General features: G+C 43.4%; 28 non-coding genes across 28 annotated transcripts; all 28 read left to right on the plus strand.

The window, feature by feature from the left end:
* The first annotated feature begins 4,239 nt into the window (after positions 1 to 4,239).
* Positions 4,240 to 4,358, plus strand: LOC146983688 (5S ribosomal RNA). Its single transcript, XR_015036461.1, has one exon. It is a non-coding gene; the product is annotated as a 5S ribosomal RNA (ribosomal RNA).
* A 305-nt stretch (positions 4,359 to 4,663) lies between these two features.
* LOC146983689 (5S ribosomal RNA) lies at positions 4,664 to 4,782 on the plus strand. The gene has a single exon (XR_015036385.1). It is a non-coding gene; the product is annotated as a 5S ribosomal RNA (ribosomal RNA).
* A 306-nt stretch (positions 4,783 to 5,088) lies between these two features.
* On the plus strand, positions 5,089 to 5,207 carry LOC146983690 (5S ribosomal RNA). The gene has a single exon (XR_015036438.1). It is a non-coding gene; the product is annotated as a 5S ribosomal RNA (ribosomal RNA).
* A 300-nt stretch (positions 5,208 to 5,507) lies between these two features.
* On the plus strand, positions 5,508 to 5,626 carry LOC146983691 (5S ribosomal RNA). Its single transcript, XR_015036466.1, has one exon. It is a non-coding gene; the product is annotated as a 5S ribosomal RNA (ribosomal RNA).
* Positions 5,627 to 5,926: 300 nt separating this feature from the next.
* Positions 5,927 to 6,045, plus strand: LOC146983692 (5S ribosomal RNA). Its single transcript, XR_015036467.1, has one exon. It is a non-coding gene; the product is annotated as a 5S ribosomal RNA (ribosomal RNA).
* Positions 6,046 to 6,345: 300 nt separating this feature from the next.
* LOC146983693 (5S ribosomal RNA) lies at positions 6,346 to 6,464 on the plus strand. The gene has a single exon (XR_015036439.1). It is a non-coding gene; the product is annotated as a 5S ribosomal RNA (ribosomal RNA).
* A 300-nt stretch (positions 6,465 to 6,764) lies between these two features.
* Positions 6,765 to 6,883, plus strand: LOC146983694 (5S ribosomal RNA). Its single transcript, XR_015036460.1, has one exon. It is a non-coding gene; the product is annotated as a 5S ribosomal RNA (ribosomal RNA).
* A 306-nt stretch (positions 6,884 to 7,189) lies between these two features.
* Positions 7,190 to 7,308, plus strand: LOC146983695 (5S ribosomal RNA). The gene has a single exon (XR_015036456.1). It is a non-coding gene; the product is annotated as a 5S ribosomal RNA (ribosomal RNA).
* A 306-nt stretch (positions 7,309 to 7,614) lies between these two features.
* LOC146983696 (5S ribosomal RNA) lies at positions 7,615 to 7,733 on the plus strand. The gene has a single exon (XR_015036441.1). It is a non-coding gene; the product is annotated as a 5S ribosomal RNA (ribosomal RNA).
* A 300-nt stretch (positions 7,734 to 8,033) lies between these two features.
* On the plus strand, positions 8,034 to 8,152 carry LOC146983697 (5S ribosomal RNA). The gene has a single exon (XR_015036442.1). It is a non-coding gene; the product is annotated as a 5S ribosomal RNA (ribosomal RNA).
* Positions 8,153 to 8,450: 298 nt separating this feature from the next.
* Positions 8,451 to 8,569, plus strand: LOC146983698 (5S ribosomal RNA). The gene has a single exon (XR_015036515.1). It is a non-coding gene; the product is annotated as a 5S ribosomal RNA (ribosomal RNA).
* Positions 8,570 to 8,869: 300 nt separating this feature from the next.
* LOC146983699 (5S ribosomal RNA) lies at positions 8,870 to 8,988 on the plus strand. The gene has a single exon (XR_015036443.1). It is a non-coding gene; the product is annotated as a 5S ribosomal RNA (ribosomal RNA).
* Positions 8,989 to 9,293: 305 nt separating this feature from the next.
* LOC146983700 (5S ribosomal RNA) lies at positions 9,294 to 9,412 on the plus strand. Its single transcript, XR_015036526.1, has one exon. It is a non-coding gene; the product is annotated as a 5S ribosomal RNA (ribosomal RNA).
* Positions 9,413 to 9,706: 294 nt separating this feature from the next.
* On the plus strand, positions 9,707 to 9,825 carry LOC146983701 (5S ribosomal RNA). The gene has a single exon (XR_015036444.1). It is a non-coding gene; the product is annotated as a 5S ribosomal RNA (ribosomal RNA).
* Positions 9,826 to 10,119: 294 nt separating this feature from the next.
* LOC146983702 (5S ribosomal RNA) lies at positions 10,120 to 10,238 on the plus strand. Its single transcript, XR_015036464.1, has one exon. It is a non-coding gene; the product is annotated as a 5S ribosomal RNA (ribosomal RNA).
* Positions 10,239 to 10,538: 300 nt separating this feature from the next.
* On the plus strand, positions 10,539 to 10,657 carry LOC146983703 (5S ribosomal RNA). The gene has a single exon (XR_015036445.1). It is a non-coding gene; the product is annotated as a 5S ribosomal RNA (ribosomal RNA).
* Positions 10,658 to 10,953: 296 nt separating this feature from the next.
* Positions 10,954 to 11,072, plus strand: LOC146983704 (5S ribosomal RNA). Its single transcript, XR_015036446.1, has one exon. It is a non-coding gene; the product is annotated as a 5S ribosomal RNA (ribosomal RNA).
* Positions 11,073 to 11,372: 300 nt separating this feature from the next.
* Positions 11,373 to 11,491, plus strand: LOC146983705 (5S ribosomal RNA). Its single transcript, XR_015036447.1, has one exon. It is a non-coding gene; the product is annotated as a 5S ribosomal RNA (ribosomal RNA).
* Positions 11,492 to 11,797: 306 nt separating this feature from the next.
* LOC146983706 (5S ribosomal RNA) lies at positions 11,798 to 11,916 on the plus strand. The gene has a single exon (XR_015036448.1). It is a non-coding gene; the product is annotated as a 5S ribosomal RNA (ribosomal RNA).
* A 295-nt stretch (positions 11,917 to 12,211) lies between these two features.
* LOC146983707 (5S ribosomal RNA) lies at positions 12,212 to 12,330 on the plus strand. Its single transcript, XR_015036449.1, has one exon. It is a non-coding gene; the product is annotated as a 5S ribosomal RNA (ribosomal RNA).
* Positions 12,331 to 12,625: 295 nt separating this feature from the next.
* Positions 12,626 to 12,744, plus strand: LOC146983708 (5S ribosomal RNA). The gene has a single exon (XR_015036465.1). It is a non-coding gene; the product is annotated as a 5S ribosomal RNA (ribosomal RNA).
* Positions 12,745 to 13,044: 300 nt separating this feature from the next.
* LOC146983709 (5S ribosomal RNA) lies at positions 13,045 to 13,163 on the plus strand. The gene has a single exon (XR_015036450.1). It is a non-coding gene; the product is annotated as a 5S ribosomal RNA (ribosomal RNA).
* A 300-nt stretch (positions 13,164 to 13,463) lies between these two features.
* Positions 13,464 to 13,582, plus strand: LOC146983710 (5S ribosomal RNA). Its single transcript, XR_015036452.1, has one exon. It is a non-coding gene; the product is annotated as a 5S ribosomal RNA (ribosomal RNA).
* A 301-nt stretch (positions 13,583 to 13,883) lies between these two features.
* On the plus strand, positions 13,884 to 14,002 carry LOC146983711 (5S ribosomal RNA). Its single transcript, XR_015036453.1, has one exon. It is a non-coding gene; the product is annotated as a 5S ribosomal RNA (ribosomal RNA).
* Positions 14,003 to 14,296: 294 nt separating this feature from the next.
* Positions 14,297 to 14,415, plus strand: LOC146983712 (5S ribosomal RNA). The gene has a single exon (XR_015036454.1). It is a non-coding gene; the product is annotated as a 5S ribosomal RNA (ribosomal RNA).
* Positions 14,416 to 14,709: 294 nt separating this feature from the next.
* On the plus strand, positions 14,710 to 14,828 carry LOC146983713 (5S ribosomal RNA). The gene has a single exon (XR_015036463.1). It is a non-coding gene; the product is annotated as a 5S ribosomal RNA (ribosomal RNA).
* A 300-nt stretch (positions 14,829 to 15,128) lies between these two features.
* LOC146983714 (5S ribosomal RNA) lies at positions 15,129 to 15,247 on the plus strand. The gene has a single exon (XR_015036455.1). It is a non-coding gene; the product is annotated as a 5S ribosomal RNA (ribosomal RNA).
* A 295-nt stretch (positions 15,248 to 15,542) lies between these two features.
* On the plus strand, positions 15,543 to 15,660 carry LOC146983715 (5S ribosomal RNA). Its single transcript, XR_015036469.1, has one exon. It is a non-coding gene; the product is annotated as a 5S ribosomal RNA (ribosomal RNA).
* The last annotated feature ends 95 nt before the right edge of the window (positions 15,661 to 15,755 follow it).

A 15,755-nucleotide genomic window follows, 5' to 3' on the forward strand; every position in this document is an offset into this window, starting at 1 on the left:
AGGGAACATAGGGCTGAGGGAACATAGGGCTGAGGGAACATAGGGCTGAGGGAACATAGGCACGCTCCCGACAAGACACGAGGACTTTCACAATAAGATGGGACGCAAACTATGACAGATGTTACATGTTCAGCACTTATGTATTGTGTTTCAATTTCATACCTCAGAAGCAACTCTGTCAGGGGATGACGATGGTGTGCTAATTATTTTTCATCTTACAGCAGCAAAAAAATGTAAAAGTATGGTCTGCAGACTGTTAAATCAAACGCCTTTTTTCTGATGCCTTTTGGTCTGGCGCCTTTTTTTCTGATGCCTTTTGGTCTGACATCTTTTTTCTGACGCCTTTTGGTCTGACGTCTTTTTTTCTGATGCCTTTTGGTCTGACGTCTTTTTTCTGACACCTTTTGGTCTGACGCCTTTTTGCTCTGTCTGTGTGCCTCACCTCTGAAATACAACAAGACGGCGAGTGGCTTCTACGGCCGCTCTATAGCCTGTGGTTGATTTTAAAAATGTGAAGTAATCAGCCAAGTAATCTTCGTTTTTTATCAAATATACCGGTAATCTACGTGTTTTTTTTCTGTACTTGTAACTTTTTTGTATCCCAATTACGTAACGCCGTTACATGTAGTCCATTACTCCCCAAGCCTGGTAAAGGGTCACCATAGAGGTCAGTCGGGGAGCGCTAAAATGGGAAAATTTTGTGATTGATTTGTGACATTATTTTTTTTTTACAAAACTTGATGAAGTTTGCTGTAGAGAAATATAAAATTAAAGGCAAATTTTTTTTTTTCACTTTTTTTCAAGGGGGGCTGCTTGCAAAGTCAAAATAAAGTGGAAATGGATGAAACTCTAGAATTCCAAAATTTACAAATTTTATTTATTAATTACCAATTTTTCCATTTGCAATGGAACAATCACAGCCAAAATTATCACAATAAATCCACCTCCAACTACACAAATTAACACGAACAGGGCATGTGGGTTAATTAATTGATTGATTGATTGGTTAATTTATTCGGATCCCCATTAGCTATGGCAATGCCAAAGCTATTCTTCCTGGGGTCCATACATATTTACAATGTATCAATGCAATTTATGTCCCATACAATACAATCCATGTTCAAATACAACATAAACCACAAAAATAAAAATACAAACAGATACACAACACAACAATACACAGACAATACAGACAGCTCCCTAGGTCAGTAGTGGTACGTAGTCGTAGAATTTACATATTGTAACAGTTCGTGAGTGAGAGTCGGTCGTGTGAGCAGGAAAAACAGTAATGTCCACAAAAATAGTTCACTTGGGACTTCACTCTTGCCCTTTTATTGAGCTGAACACTTCATACTATCATACATGACAAAGAAGCGGTCTCACTTTACTCACTGTTAGCTGAGTTAAGAAGAAGAAAAAGGAGAAACCATAGGGAGAAACCGGCAGCTCAGTATGCTAATGGCGTCCACTCATCGGGTAGCCTTCTTCTCAACTGAAAACAAAACAACGCGGCGCGACGCTCAATGACGTCCCGGCGCCGCCACGCTTACGTTCTTAAAGGAACATTTACAACTGTTACAATATCATATATATTGGTCACACAATAAGTTTCAATAGCCCATTGATATTACATCCAGTGCCATCGAAACTCAGTCTCAAAATCAGATTTGACAAAATTAAAGCAGGTTTGACAGTATCCCATTTTGGTGTACATCTCCAAGAACTGTTTCTGTTTCACAAGGTGTCATGCTTGTACTTACAATTGTCATATATTAAATATTAAATATCTATGGTGAACAGGTGTTCTTTGACTAACTTCTTAAAAATTATTTTACAATTTTCTTGTGTAATATTGTCTGGTAGTATGTTCCATTCTTGCATAGCTCTGTACATAACCATTCGTTGAATTGCGTTTGTTTTTGATTTTGGTAGTGTAAAATTACCTCTAGTTAGCATGTCTAGTTGCATAGCTATGTGTATGATGGTTTTTTTTGTTGTTAAAATATTTTTAAAGAAAACCATCAGTGAGTACAATAATCTTTTCTTAACTGATAGTCAGCCCAAATAGTTGTGCATAGCTATAATGTTTGTTCTGTAACCGCAATGCAGGGCTGTTCTTGCCGCTCTATTTTGCACAATTTGCAACTTTTTTTATTTTCTTGTGTTGTATTAGACCAGACTACTGGACAGTAGTCTAGAACTAACAATGCTAAAGATTGTAACAGTATTTTAGTTAACCTTAGTGACATGAAAGCTGCACACCTTACAACAGAAACAGCACTTCCCATCTTGGATACCATCATATCAATACGTTTAGCTCACAGCAGTTTATTATCTAACACCAATTACAGTAAACAGTCAGAACATTGCAGGAAGACGAGAATCATATTTGACTTTTTGTACATAGTATGAATGAAATATTGAATGTTACATGATAATGTTCCTGTTCTTTGACATGACAATCACACAATTATTACCAGTAAAAAAAAGAAAAGAAAAAAAATTGGCAGGAATGTAGTTTACATGATCAGTGATTAGTAAGTGTGCAAAGAAGTGCAAAGTACGATGGTGCATAAAGCCCCAATCCAGATTACTTCCTCATACTGCCTTTATATTGGGAAATCCACACGCTTACACTGAATTCATGGTAGGGAAAGACAAGGAGTGAAATACGTATCATTGTTTTTGGTATTTTACTTGATGATACTGCAGAGGAAATGGCAGCAGCTGTGTTATACATTATCATCATTGGAGCCATCACAGGTGAGTTATGAAAATTACAGCAAATTAAATAATATGTTGACAATTATTAGAAAAAACACAGGCTGATAGATAATGGATTAGAATAACTAAGAGTCAAATTTTGGTGCTCAAAGGAATTAAGGAATTCTTGTGTTGATTATACTGATGTCTGATCAGATAAACATGATGAAGTATTAATAATTTAGATATAAAAGATTTTGATGCAGAACACATTTGTCGCCAGACCTCAAGAATTGATATTCAATATTCTGTTGAAAAGCTGCAACACTCACAACACAGCATGCCTCAGCTGTTCATAAGTTATTTTGACAACCACATTTCAACCTTATCAATGTATTAATCACAATTTTGTAAACCATCATACTTTTCTGGAAATACTACACAGCTAATATTTTGGTGGTGATTTCAACAAAAAACATCTCAAGTCTTCAACATACATACAACCTGTTCTTGTGTTAGTAGTTCATATTTTACATGTTGACTTTCATCAGTGATTACAGTAAACAACTGCCGGATAAGTCTTATAACAGTCAAGCTTCCCCTCTTTGAAACACCAGCAGCCACCACTGGTTTCAAACTATAGTCTGCTCCAGTTTAGTATGGACAAGTTAAAACTCATTCATTTATCATCAGCAGGTTTGTGATCTAGTTACTGTACCTGCTTCCTTTCCTTGTCTTCTCCTGGTTTGGAAAATAAGTAAAACACAGACATGAATTTGTCTCTTTCTGTTTCTTTTAGCAGTGACTGGTCAGGAAGTGGACGTAGAGCCAAAGGTGTATTCTTATCCCGGCAAGACAGTCAACCTGAGCTGTGTCCTCACTGATGCCTCTGGGATTCACATCTCACAGGTCAGATACACAACAGACATGATGCAGTTTTCTTTGGGTCAGTTAGAATTTGATAGCTTCTTTATACAACCAGACTCATACTCTCTTATCTTATGATATCAAATTCCTGAAAAAAAAAAGGTTTACAATTGAAAGATTTTAGACATTCACTAAGTGGATCAAACAGTTCTAGGGGAGAGCGGGGCACAACCTAACAGATTTTGTTTTTGGTACATATCTAAAGATATATTTGAGTTATCTTAATTTGTTTTTTACACAAGCAACATACACATCTCTGTTACAAATGAACACTGGAAGTTTGTTTCTAAAACTCTCACCATTCTTTTACAATTTCACCACAGATGGAGGAAGTGAAACGTTACAACCTGCCCCACTGGTGGGGTAGGTTGTAACAGGGGGGGTGTTAGTTGTAACGCATGCTGGAAAGATTTGTTTAAACAATTAATTCAGTATAATTTTATTTTAGGACTGATTGTTTATCCATCTAAGATATTAACAGACACTCTGTAAGAAAAACATTGGTATTTAAAAAAAAAAAAAAATTAAGAGGATTTTCAAAAAAGCTTTAATATAATTTGCGTTCAGTCATTAGTTCAGTTTAGGGATCGAGTAATTCATTAAGTTCTCGCTTACGGCCATACCACCCTGAACACGCCCGATCTCGTCTGATCTCGGAAGCTAAGCAGGGTCGGGCCCGGTCAGTACTTGGATGGGAGACCGCCTGGGAATACCGGGTGCTGTAATCTTTTTCACTTTTTCACAGCACCGACTGCTCTTTGTCTCATTCATGAAATAGCCTACTTCTTTTCTATTCTTTTAAATAGCCTAGTCTTGCTGTCAACCTGTCTGCACTGTGGCCAGCACCACTCAGAAAGCAAAAACAATACTTTTATACCCTGTAATAATGACAGTAGACACAAGCTAAGCAAAAAGGAAAGCAAAAGGAAAGAAAGAACGAACCAAAGACAGAAAGATCCCTTTCTACACCCGGAATTGGGCTTGGTGCTGATGATCATCAAGTTTATAGAGGCTATTTGTCACCTCAGCTCTCGCTTACGGCCATACCACCCTGAACGCGCCCGATCTCGTCTGATCTCGGAAGCTAAGCAGGGTCGGGCCCGGTCAGTACTTGGATGGGAGACCGCCTGGGAATACCGGGTGCTGTAAGCTTTTTCACTTTTTCACAGCACCGACTGCTCTTTGTCTCATTCATGAAATAGCCTACTTCTTTTCTATTCTTTTAAATAGCCTAGTCTTGCTGTCAACCTGTCTGCACTGTGGCCAGCACCACTCAGAAAGCAAAAACAATACTTTTATACCCTGTAATAATGACAGTAGACACAAGCTAAGCAAAAAGGAAAGCAAAAAGGAAAGAAAGAACGAACCAAAGACAGAAAGATCCCTTTCTACACCCGGAATTGGGCTTGGTGCTGATGATCATCAAGTTTATAGAGGCTATTTGTCACCTCAGCTCTCGCTTACGGCCATACCACCCTGAACACGCCCGATCTCGTCTGATCTCGGAAGCTAAGCAGGGTCGGGCCCGGTCAGTACTTGGATGGGAGACCGCCTGGGAATACCGGGTGCTGTAAGCTTTTTCACTTTTTCACAGCACCGACTGCTCTTTGTCTCATTCATGAAATAGCCTACTTCTTTTCTATTCTTTTAAATAGCCTAGTCTTGCTGTCAACCTGTCTGCACTGTGGCCAGCACCACTCAGAAAGCAAAAACAATACTTTTATGTTATAACCCTGTAATAATGACAGTAGACACAAGCTAAGCAAAAAGGAAAGAAAGAACAAACCAAAGACAGAAAGATCCCTTTCTACACCCGGAATTGGGCTTGGTGCTGATGATCATCAAGTTTATAGAGGCTATTTGTCACCTCAGCTCTCGCCTACGGCCATACCACCCTGAACACGCCCGATCTCGTCTGATCTCGGAAGCTAAGCAGGGTCGGGCCCGGTCAGTACTTGGATGGGAGACCGCCTGGGAATACCGGTTGCTGTAAGCTTTTTCACTTTTTCACAGCACCGACTGCTCTTTGTCTCATTCATGAAATAGCCTACTTCTTTTCTATTCTTTTAAATAGCCTAGTCTTGCTGTCAACCTGTCTGCACTGTGGCCAGCACCACTCAGAAAGCAAAAACAATACTTTTATGTTATAACCCTGTAATAATGACAGTAGACACAAGCTAAGCAAAAAGGAAAGAAAGAACAAACCAAAGACAGAAAGATCCCTTTCTACACCCGGAATTGGGCTTGGTGCTGATGATCATCAAGTTTATAGAGGCTATTTGTCACCTCAGCTCTCGCCTACGGCCATACCACCCTGAACACGCCCGATCTCGTCTGATCTCGGAAGCTAAGCAGGGTCGGGCCCGGTCAGTACTTGGATGGGAGACCGCCTGGGAATACCGGTTGCTGTAAGCTTTTTCACTTTTTCACAGCACCGACTGCTCTTTGTCTCATTCATGAAATAGCCTACTTCTTTTCTATTCTTTTAAATAGCCTAGTCTTGCTGTCAACCTGTCTGCACTGTGGCCAGCACCACTCAGAAAGCAAAAACAATACTTTTATGTTATAACCCTGTAATAATGACAGTAGACACAAGCTAAGCAAAAAGGAAAGAAAGAACAAACCAAAGACAGAAAGATCCCTTTCTACACCCGGAATTGGGCTTGGTGCTGATGATCATCAAGTTTATAGAGGCTATTTGTCACCTCAGCTCTCGCTTACGGCCATACCACCCTGAACACGCCCGATCTCGTCTGATCTCGGAAGCTAAGCAGGGTCGGGCCCGGTCAGTACTTGGATGGGAGACCGCCTGGGAATACCGGGTGCTGTAAGCTTTTTCACTTTTTCACAGCACCGACTGCTCTTTGTCTCATTCATGAAATAGCCTACTTCTTTTCTATTCTTTTAAATAGCCTAGTCTTGCTGTCAACCTGTCTGCACTGTGGCCAGCACCACTCAGAAAGCAAAAACAATACTTTTATGTTATAACCCTGTAATAATGACAGTAGACACAAGCTAAGCAAAAAGGAAAGAAAGAACAAACCAAAGACAGAAAGATCCCTTTCTACACCCGGAATTGGGCTTGGTGCTGATGATCATCAAGTTTATAGAGGCTATTTGTCACCTCAGCTCTCGCTTACGGCCATACCACCCTGAACGCGCCCGATCTCGTCTGATCTCGAAAGCTAAGCAGGGTCGGGCCCGGTCAGTACTTGGATGGGAGACCGCCTGGGAATACCGGGTGCTGTAAGCATTTTCACTTTTTCACAGCACCGACTGCTCTTTGTCTCATTCATGAAATAGCCTACTTCTTTTCTATTCTTTTAAATAGCCTAGTCTTGCTGTCAACCTGTCTGCACTGTGGCCAGCACCACTCAGAAAGCAAAAACAATACTTTTATACCCTGTAATAATGACAGTAGACACAAGCTAAGCAAAAAGGAAAGCAAAAAGGAAAGAAAGAAGGAACCAAAGACAGAAAGATCCCTTTCTGCACCCGGAATTGGGCTTGGTGCTGATGATCATCAAGTTTATAGAGGCTATTTGTCACCTCAGCTCTCGCTTACGGCCATACCACCCTGAACGCGCCCGATCTCGTCTGATCTCGGAAGCTAAGCAGGGTCGGGCCCGGTCAGTACTTGGATGGGAAACCGCCTGGGAATACCGGGTGCTGTAAGCTTTTTCACTTTTTCACAGCACCGACTGCTCTTTGTCTCATTCATGAAATAGCCTACTTCTTTTCTATTCTTTTAAATAGCCTAGTCTTGCTGTCAACCTGTCTGCACTGTGGCCAGCACCACTCAGAAAGCAAAAACAATACTTTTATACCCTGTAATAATGACAGTAGACACAAGCTAAGCAAAAAGGAAAGCAAAAAGGAAAGAAAGAACGAACCAAAGACAGAAAGATCCCTTTCTACACCCGGAATTGGGCTTGGTGCTGATGATCATCAAGTTTATAGAGGCTATTTGTCACCTCAGCTCTCGCTTACGGCCATACCACCCTGAACACGCCCGATCTCGTCTGATCTCGGAAGCTAAGCAGGGTCGGGCCCGGTCAGTACTTGGATGGGAGACCGCCTGGGAATACCGGGTGCTGTAAGCTTTTTCACTTTTTCACAGCACCGACTGCTCTTTGTCTCATTCATGAAATAGCCTACTTCTTTTCTATTCTTTTAAATAGCCTAGTCTTGCTGTCAACCTGTCTGCACTGTGGCCAGCACCACTCAGAAAGCAAAAACAATACTTTTATGTTATAACCCTGTAATAATGACAGTAGACACAAGCTAAGCAAAAAGGAAAGAAAGAACAAACCAAAGACAGAAAGATCCCTTTCTACACCCGGAATTGGGCTTGATGCTGATGATCATCAAGTTTATAGAGGCTATTTGTCACCTCAGCTCTCGCTTACGGCCATACCACCCTGAACACGCCCGATCTCGTCTGATCTCGGAAGCTAAGCAGGGTCGGGCCCGGTCAGTACTTGGATGGGAGACCGCCTGGGAATACCGGGTGCTGTAAGCTTTTTCACTTTTTCACAGCACCGACTGCTCTTTGTCTCATTCATGAAATAGCCTACTTCTTTTCTATTCTTTTAAATAGCCTAGTCTTGCTGTCAACCTGTCTGCACTGTGGCCAGCACCACTCAGAAAGCAAAAACAATACTTTTATACCCTGTAATAATGACAGTAGACACAAGCTAAGCAAAAAGGAAAGAAAGAAAGAACGAACCAAAGACAGAAAGATCCCTTTCTACGCCCGGAATTGGGCTTGGTGCTGATGATCATCAAGTTTATAGAGGCTATTTGTCACCTCAGCTCTCGCTTACGGCCATACCACCCTGAACACACCCGATCTCGTCTGATCTCGGAAGCTAAGCAGGGTCGGGCCCGGTCAGTACTTGGATGGGAGACCGCCTGGGAATACCGGGTGCTGTAAGCTTTTTCACTTTTTCACAGCACCGACTGCTCTTTGTCTCATTCATGAAATAGCCTACTTCTTTTCTATTCTTTTAAATAGCCTAGTCTTGCTGTCAACCTGTCTGCACTGTGGCCAGCACCACTCAGAAAGCAAAAACAATACTTTTATGTTATAACCCTGTAATAATGACAGTAGACACAAGCTAAGCAAAAAGGAAAGAAAGAACAAACCAAAGACAGAAAGATCCCTTTCTACACCCGGAATTGGGCTTGGTGCTGATGATCATCAAGTTTATAGAGGCTATTTGTCACCTCAGCTCTCGCTTACGGCCATACCACCCTGAACACGCCCGATCTCGTCTGATCTCGGAAGCTAAGCAGGGTCGGGCCCGGTCAGTACTTGGATGGGAGACCGCCTGGGAATACCGGGTGCTGTAAGCTTTTTCACTTTTTCACAGCACCGACTGCTCTTTGTCTCATTCATGAAATAGCCTACTTCTTTTCTATTCTTTTAAATAGCCTAGTCTTGCTGTCAACCTGTCTGCACTGTGGCCAGCACCACTCAGAAAGCAAAAACAATACTTTTATACCCTGTAATAATGACAGTAGACACAAGCTAAGCAAAAGGAAAGCAAAAAGGAAAGAAAGAACGAACCAAAGACAGAAAGATCCCTTTCTACACCCGGAATTGGGCTTGGTGCTGATGATCATCAAGTTTATAGAGGCTATTTGTCACCTCAGCTCTCGCTTACGGCCATACCACCCTGAACACACCCGATCTCGTCTGATCTCGGAAGCTAAGCAGGGTCGGGCCCGGTCAGTACTTGGATGGGAGACCGCCTGGGAATACCGGGTGCTGTAAGCTTTTTCACTTTTTCACAGCACCGACTGCTCTTTGTCTCATTCATGAAATAGCCTACTTCTTTTCTATTCTTTTAAATAGCCTAGTCTTGCTGTCAACCTGTCTGCACTGTGGCCAGCACCACTCAGAAAGCAAAAACAATACTTTTATACCCTGTAATAATGACAGTAGACACAAGCTAAGCAAAAAGGAAAGAAAGAACGAACCAAGGACAGAAAGATCCCTTTCTACACCCGGAATTGGGCTTGGTGCTGATGATCATCAAGTTTATAGAGGCTATTTGTCACCTCAGCTCTCGCTTACGGCCATACCACCCTGAACACGCCCGATCTCGTCTGATCTCGGAAGCTAAGCAGGGTCGGGCCCGGTCAGTACTTGGATGGGAGACCGCCTGGGAATACCGGGTGCTGTAAGCTTTTTCACTTTTTCACAGCACCGACTGCTCTTTGTCTCATTCATGAAATAGCCTACTTCTTTTCTATTCTTTTAAATAGCCTAGTCTTGCTGTCAACCTGTCTGCACTGTGGCCAGCACCACTCAGAAAGCAAAAACAATACTTTTATACCCTGTAATAATGACAGTAGACACAAGCTAAGCAAAAAGGAAAGAAAGAACGAACCAAGGACAGAAAGATCCCTTTCTACACCCGGAATTGGGCTTGGTGCTGATGATCATCAAGTTTATAGAGGCTATTTGTCACCTCAGCTCTCGCTTACGGCCATACCACCCTGAACACGCCCGATCTCGTCTGATCTCGGAAGCTAAGCAGGGTCGGGCCCGGTCAGTACTTGGATGGGAGACCGCCTGGCAATACCGGGTGCTGTAAGCTTTTTCACTTTTTCACAGCACCGACTGCTCTTTGTCTCATTCATGAAATAGCCTACTTCTTTTGTATTCTTTTAAATAGCCTAGTCTTGCTGTCAACCTGTCTGCACTGTGGCCAGCACCACTCAGAAAGCAAAAACAATACTTTTATGTTATAACCCTGTAATAATGACAGTAGACACAAGCTAAGCAAAAAGGAAAGAAAGAACAAACCAAAGACAGAAAGATCCCTTTCTACACCCGGAATTGGGCTTGGTGCTGATGATCATCAAGTTTATAGAGGCTATTTGTCACCTCAGCTCTCGCTTACGGCCATACCACCCTGAACACGCCCGATCTCGTCTGATCTCGGAAGCTAAGCAGGGTCGGGCCCGGTCAGTACTTGGATGGGAGACCGCCTGGGAATACCGGGTGCTGTAAGCTTTTTCACTTTTTCACAGCACCGACTGCTCTTTGTCTCATTCATGAAATAGCCTACTTCTTTTAAATAGCCTAGTCTTGCTGTCAACCTGTCTGCACTGTGGCCAGCACCACTCAGAAAGCAAAAACAATACTTTTATACCCTGTAATAATGACAGTAGACACAAGCTAAGCAAAAAGGAAAGCAAAAAGGAAAGAAAGAACGAACCAAAGACAGAAAGATCCCTTTCTACGCCCGGAATTGGGCTTGGTGCTGATGATCATCAAGTTTATAGAGGCTATTTGTCACCTCAGCTCTCGCTTACGGCCATACCACCCTGAACACGCCCGATCTCGTCTGATCTCGGAAGCTAAGCAGGGTCGGGCCCGGTCAGTACTTGGATGGGAGACCGCCTGGGAATACCGGGTGCTGTAAGCTTTTTCACTTTTTCACAGCACCGACTGCTCTTTGTCTCATTCATGAAATAGCCTACTTCTTTTCTATTCTTTTAAATAGCCTAGTCTTGCTGTCAACCTGTCTGCACTGTGGCCAGCACCACTCAGAAAGCAAAAACAATACTTTTATGTTATAACCCTGTAATAATGACAGTAGACACAAGCTAAGCAAAAAGGAAAGAAAGAACAAACCAAAGACAGAAAGATCCCTTTCTACACCCGGAATTGGGCTTGGTGCTGATGATCATCAAGTTTATAGAGGCTATTTGTCACCTCAGCTCTCGCTTACGGCCATACCACCCTGAACACGCCCGATCTCGTCTGATCTCGGAAGCTAAGCAGGGTCGGGCCCGGTCAGTACTTGGATGGGAGACCGCCTGGGAATACCGGGTGCTGTAAGCTTTTTCACTTTTTCACAGCACCGACTGCTCTTTGTCTCATTCATGAAATAGCCTACTTCTTTTCTATTCTTTTAAATAGCCTAGTCTTGCTGTCAACCTGTCTGCACTGTGGCCAGCACCACTCAGAAAGCAAAAACAATACTTTTATACCCTGTAATAATGACAGTAGACACAAGCTAAGCAAAAAGGAAAGCAAAAAGGAAAGAAAGAACGAACCAAAGACAGAAAGATCCCTTTCTACGCCCGGAATTGGGCTTGGTGCTGATGATCATCAAGTTTATAGAGGCTATTTGTCACCTCAGCTCTCGCTTACGGCCATACCACCCTGAACACGCCCGATCTCGTCTGATCTCGGAAGCTAAGCAGGGTCGGGCCCGGTCAGTACTTGGATGGGAGACCGCCTGGGAATACCGGGTGCTGTAAGCTTTTTCACTTTTTCACAGCACCGACTGCTCTTTGTCTCATTCATGAAATAGCCTACTTCTTTTCTATTCTTTTAAATAGCCTAGTCTTGCTGTCAACCTGTCTGCACTGTGGCCAGCACCACTCAGAAAGCAAAAAACAATACTTTTATACCCTGTAATAATGACAGTAGACACAAGCTAAGCAAAAAGGAAAGAAAGAACGAACCAAGGACAGAAAGATCCCTTTCTACACCCGGAATTGGGCTTGGTGCTGATGATCATCAAGTTTATAGAGGCTATTTGTCACCTCAGCTCTCGCTTACGGCCATACCACCCTGAACACGCCCGATCTCGTCTGATCTCGGAAGCTAAGCAGGGTCGGGCCCGGTCAGTACTTGGATGGGAGACCGCCTGGGAATACCGGGTGCTGTAAGCTTTTTCACTTTTTCACAGCACCGACTGCTCTTTGTCTCATTCATGAAATAGCCTACTTCTTTTCTATTCTTTTAAATAGCCTAGTCTTGCTGTCAACCTGTCTGCACTGTGGCCAGCACCACTCAGAAAGCAAAAAACAATACTTTTATACCCTGTAATAATGACAGTAGACACAAGCTAAGCAAAAAGGAAAGAAAGAACGAACCAAGGACAGAAAGATCCCTTTCTACACCCGGAATTGGGCTTGGTGCTGATGATCATCAAGTTTATAGAGGCTATTTGTCACCTCAGCTCTCGCTTACGGCCATACCACCCTGAACACGCCCGATCTCGTCTGATCTCGGAAGCTAAGCAGGGTCGGGCCCGGTCAGTACTTGGATGGGAGACCGCCTGGCAATACCGGGTGCTGTAAGCTTTTTCACTTTTTCACAGCACCGACTGCTCTTTGTCTCATTCATGAAATAGCCTACTTCTTTTGTATTCTTTTAAATAGCCTAGTCTTGCTGTCAACCTGTCTGCACTGTGGCCAGCACCACTCAGAAAGCAAAAACAATACTTTTATGTTATAACCCTGTAATAATGACAGTAGACACAAGCTAAGCAAAAAGGAAAGAAAGAACAAACCAAAGACAGAAAGATCCCTTTCTACACCCGGAATTGGGCTTGGTGCTGATGATCATCAAGTTTATAGAGGCTATTTGTCACCTCAGCTCTCGCTTACGGCCATACCACCCTGAACACGCCCGATCTCGTCTGATCTCGGAAGCTAAGCAGGGTCGGGCCCGGTCAGTACTTGGATGGGAGACCGCCTGGGAATACCGGGTGCTGTAAGCTTTTTCACTTTTTCACAGCACCGACTGCTCTTTGTCTCATTCATGAAATAGCCTACTTCTTTCTTTTAAATAGCCTAGTCTTGCTGTCAACCTGTCTGCACTGTGGCCAGCACCACTCAGAAAGCAAAAACAATACTTTTATACCCTGTAATAATGACAGTAGACACAAGCTAAGCAAAAAGGAAAGCAAAAAGGAAAGAAAGAACGAACCAAAGACAGAAAGATCCCTTTCTACGCCCGGAATTGGGCTTGGTGCTGATGATCATCAAGTTTATAGAGGCTATTTGTCACCTCAGCTCTCGCTTACGGCCATACCACCCTGAACACGCCCGATCTCGTCTGATCTCGGAAGCTAAGCAGGGTCGGGCCCGGTCAGTACTTGGATGGGAGACCGCCTGGGAATACCGGGTGCTGTAAGCTTTTTCACTTTTTCACAGCACCGACTGCTCTTTGTCTCATTCATGAAATAGCCTACTTCTTTTCTATTCTTTTAAATAGCCTAGTCTTGCTGTCAACCTGTCTGCACTGTGGCCAGCACCACTCAGAAAGCAAAAAACAATACTTTTATGTTATAACCCTGTAATAATGACAGTAGACACAAGCTAAGCAAAAAGGAAAGAAAGAACAAACCAAAGACAGAAAGATCCCTTTCTACACCCGGAATTGGGCTTGGTGCTGATGATCATCAAGTTTATAGAGGCTATTTGTCACCTCAGCTCTCGCTTACGGCCATACCACCCTGAACACGCCCGATCTCGTCTGATCTCGGAAGCTAAGCAGGGTCGGGCCCGGTCAGTACTTGGATGGGAGACCGCCTGGGAATACCGGGTGCTGTAAGCTTTTTCACTTTTTCACAGCACCGACTGCTCTTTGTCTCATTCATGAAATAGCCTACTTCTTTTCTATTCTTTTAAATAGCCTAGTCTTGCTGTCAACCTGTCTGCACTGTGGCCAGCACCACTCAGAAAGCAAAAACAATACTTTTATACCCTGTAATAATGACAGTAGACACAAGCTAAGCAAAAAGGAAAGAAAGAACGAACCAAGGACAGAAAGATCCCTTTCTACGCCCGGAATTGGGCTTGGTGCTGATGATCATCAAGTTTATAGAGGCTATTTGTCACCTCAGCTCTCGCTTACGGCCATACCACCCTGAACACGCCCGATCTCGTCTGATCTCGGAAGCTAAGCAGGGTCGGGCCCGGTCAGTACTTGGATGGGAGACCGCCTGGGAATACCGGGTGCTGTAAGCTTTTTCACTTTTTCACAGCACCGACTGCTCTTTGTCTCATTCATGAAATAGCCTACTTCTTTTCTATTCTTTTAAATAGCCTAGTCTTGCTGTCAACCTGTCTGCACTGTGGCCAGCACCACTCAGAAAGCAAAAACAATACTTTTATACCCTGTAATAATGACAGTAGACACAAGCTAAGCAAAAAGGAAAGAAAGAACGAACCAAAGACAGAAAGATCCCTTTCTACACCCGGAATTGGGCTTGGTGCTGATGATCATCAAGTTTATAGAGGCTATTTGTCACCTCAGCTCTCGCTTACGGCCATACCACCCTGAACAAGCCCGATCTCGTCTGATCTCGGAAGCTAAGCAGGGTCGGGCCCGGTCAGTACTTGGATGGGAGACCGCCTGGGAATACCGGGTGCTGTAAGCTTTTTCACTTTTTCACAGCACCGACTGCTCTTTGTCTCATTCATGAAATAGCCTACTTCTTTTCTATTCTTTTAAATAGCCTAGTCTTGCTGTCAACCTGTCTGCACTGTGGCCAGCACCACTCAGAAAGCAAAAACAATACTTTTATGTTATAACCCTGTAATAATGACAGTAGACACAAGCTAAGCAAAAAGGAAAGAAAGAACAAACCAAAGACAGAAAGATCCCTTTCTACACCCGGAATTGGGCTTGGTGCTGATGATCATCAAGTTTATAGAGGCTATTTGTCACCTCAGCTCTCGCTTACGGCCATACCACCCTGAACACGCCCGATCTCGTCTGATCTCGGAAGCTAAGCAGGGTCGGGCCCGGTCAGTACTTGGATGGGAGACCGCCTGGGAATACCGGGTGCTGTAAGCTTTTTCACTTTTTCACAGCACCGACTGCTCTTTGTCTCATTCATGAAATAGCCTACTTCTTTTCTATTCTTTTTAAATAGCCTAGTCTTGCTGTCAACCTGTCTGCACTGTGGCCAGCACCACTCAGAAAGCAAAAACAATACTTTTATACCCTGTAATAATGACAGTAGACACAAGCTAAGCAAAAAGGAAAGAAAGAACGAACCAAAGACAGAAAGATCCCTTTCTACGCCCGGAATTGGGCTTGGTGCTGATGATCATCAAGTTTATAGAGGCTATTTGTCACCTCAGCTCTCGCTTACGGCCATACCACCCGAACACGCCCGATCTCGTCTGATCTCGGAAGCTAAGCAGGGTCGGGCCCGGTCAGTACTTGGATGGGAGACCGCCTGGGAATACCGGGTGCTGTAAGCTTTTTCACTTTTTCACAGCACCGACTGCTCTTTGTCTCATTCATGAAATAGCCTACTTCTTTTCTATTCTTTTAAATAGCCTAGTCTTGCTGTCAA

Source organism: Trachurus japonicus, chromosome 8, assembly GCF_045865225.1.
Source record: "Trachurus japonicus isolate A0001 chromosome 8, Traja_1.0".
Classification (NCBI taxonomy): Eukaryota; Metazoa; Chordata; class Actinopteri; order Carangiformes; family Carangidae; genus Trachurus; species Trachurus japonicus.